Source organism: Rhea americana, unplaced genomic scaffold, assembly GCF_003343005.1.
Source record: "Rhea americana isolate MKP2758 unplaced genomic scaffold, rheAme1 scaffold_553, whole genome shotgun sequence".
In the NCBI taxonomy this organism is placed as follows: Eukaryota; Metazoa; Chordata; class Aves; order Rheiformes; family Rheidae; genus Rhea; species Rhea americana.
The window spans coordinates 1-2,110 of record NW_028186705.1 but is presented as its reverse complement, the minus strand read 5'-3'; the positions used below and the strand labels follow the sequence as shown (position 1 = coordinate 2,110).

At 59.5% G+C, this 2,110-nt stretch overlaps 1 long non-coding RNA gene across 1 annotated transcript in view; it reads right to left on the bottom strand.

The window, feature by feature from the left end:
* LOC146587918 (uncharacterized) overlaps positions 1-1,806 on the bottom strand; it is a 50,948-nt gene extending 49,142 nt beyond the window's left edge. Inside the window, exon 1 of the long non-coding RNA XR_014897539.1 lies at positions 1,737-1,806. This is a non-coding gene — a long non-coding RNA (uncharacterized LOC146587918). The remainder of the gene's footprint in view (positions 1-1,736) is intronic.
* Between the last annotated feature and the right edge of the window lie 304 nt (positions 1,807-2,110).

The following is a 2,110-nucleotide window of genomic DNA, read 5'->3' as shown; positions in this document are numbered from 1 at the left end:
GCAGGTATTTACCCGCTTGTTGGCCCGCGAGCGGGTTGGCCTCCTCTGCTGCGGCGGGTATTTACCCGCTCACAGGCCAATAAGCAGGTATTCCCCCCCCCCCTCCTGGCAGCCTGTAAGTTGGTGCCTCCCACAGCAGTATTTACCCGCTTATAGACCCAAAACGGGTATCACCACCCCCAACAGCGCAGGTATTTACCCGCTTAGAGGTCTACAAGCAGGAATCACCCCCCGCAACGTGGTGGGAATTCACCCGCTTACAGGTGCGTAAGCGGGAATCGCTCCCACGTTGCCGTGGTATTTACCCGCTTATGGGCCCGTAAATGGATACTGCACTGTACACTACGGCAGGTATTTACCCTGTTACGGGCCTGTAAGCAGGTCTTGCCCCCCACAACGTGGTGAGTATTTACCCGCTCACCAGCCAGTAAGCAGGGACAGCCCCACATGCTGTGGTGGGTATTTACCCACCCCCTGCCCGTAGCCAGATACCACTCTGCATGATACAGTGGGTATTTACCCGCTTGTGATCTTCGCAAACAGGTCCTGCTGTCCCGCACGGTGGATGTTTACCTGCTCGCTGGCCCGTAAGCAGGTATCACCCCACACAACACAGCAGGTATTTACCTATTAACGGGCCTGTAAGCAAGTATCACCCCCCACGATAACAGGGGGTATTTACCCGCTAACAGGCCTGTAAGCAGGTATCACCCTGCATGACACAGTGGGTATTTACCCACTAATAGGCCTGTAAGTGGGTAGTGCCGCTGCGATGCAGTGGGCATTTACCCACTTACACACCTATAACCAGGTATCACCCCATGTGACGCAGTGGATATTTACCCGCTCCCTGGCCCGTAAGCAGCTATCGTCCCCCGCAACATGGTGTGGGTATTTACCTGCTCGCTAGCGGGCAACCAGCTAGTGCACCCTGCAACATGGCGGGTATTTACCCGCTCATGGTTCTGTAAGCAGGTATTACCCTCCGTGACATGGTGCGGGAATTTACCCACTCACCAGCCTGTGAGCAGGAACAGCCCCCTGCAGCACGGCGGGTATTTACCCACTTACAGCCCTGTGAGCAGGAACAGCCCCCCATGACGCGGAGCATATCTACCCGCTCACTGGCCTGTAAGCAGGTGTTACCTCCTGTGTTGCAGCAGGTATTTACCCGTTCCCTGGCCCATACGCAGGAACAACCCTGTGTTGCAGCGGGTATTTACCCGTTCCCTGGCCCACACGCAGGTATTGCCCCCTGTGACACAGCGGGTATTTACCAGCTGCCTGGCCTGTGAATGGGAATGACCCTGTATTCCAGTGGGTATTTACCCCCTCGCCAGCCCGAAAGCAGGGACTACCCTCCATGACACCGCGGGTATTTACCGCTTGCCAGCCCGAGCACAGGTACTGCCCCCCGTGACACAGCGGGTATTTACCCGCTCGTCAGCCCACAAGTACCACCCCCCATGACACGGTGGATATTTGCCCACTGCCGACCCAGGAGCAGGTACTGCCCCCCCGACACCATGGGCATTTACCCGCTGCCAGCCCGTGGCAGGTACTGCCCCTGTGACACGGCGGGTATTTACCCACTCGCCAGCCCGAGAGTAGGCATTACCCCCCATAACACCGCAGGTATTCACCCGCTCGCTGGCCCAAGAGTGGGTACCGCCCCCCGTGACACCATGGGTATTTACCCGCACACCGGCCCGCAGGCAGGTATTGCCTCCTGCGACACGGCGGGCATTTACCCGCTCGCCAGCCCAAGAGCGGGTACTGCCCCCCGTAACACCATGGGCATTTACCCGCTCGCCAGCCCAAGAGCGGGTACTGCCCCCCGTGACGTGGCAGGTATTTATCCGCTCGCCAGCCCAAGAGCGGGTACTGCCCCCCGTGACGTGGCGGGTATTTACCTGCTCGCCGGCCGGAGAGCGGGTACTGCCCCCTGCGACACCGTGGGTATTTACCCGCTCGCCAGCCCAAGAGCGGGTACTGCCCCCCGTGACACCGTGGGTATTTACTCGCTTGCCAGCCCAAGAGCAGGTACTGCCCCCCGTGACACCGTGGGTATTTACCCGCTCGCCAGCCCAAGAGCGGGTACTGCCCCCCG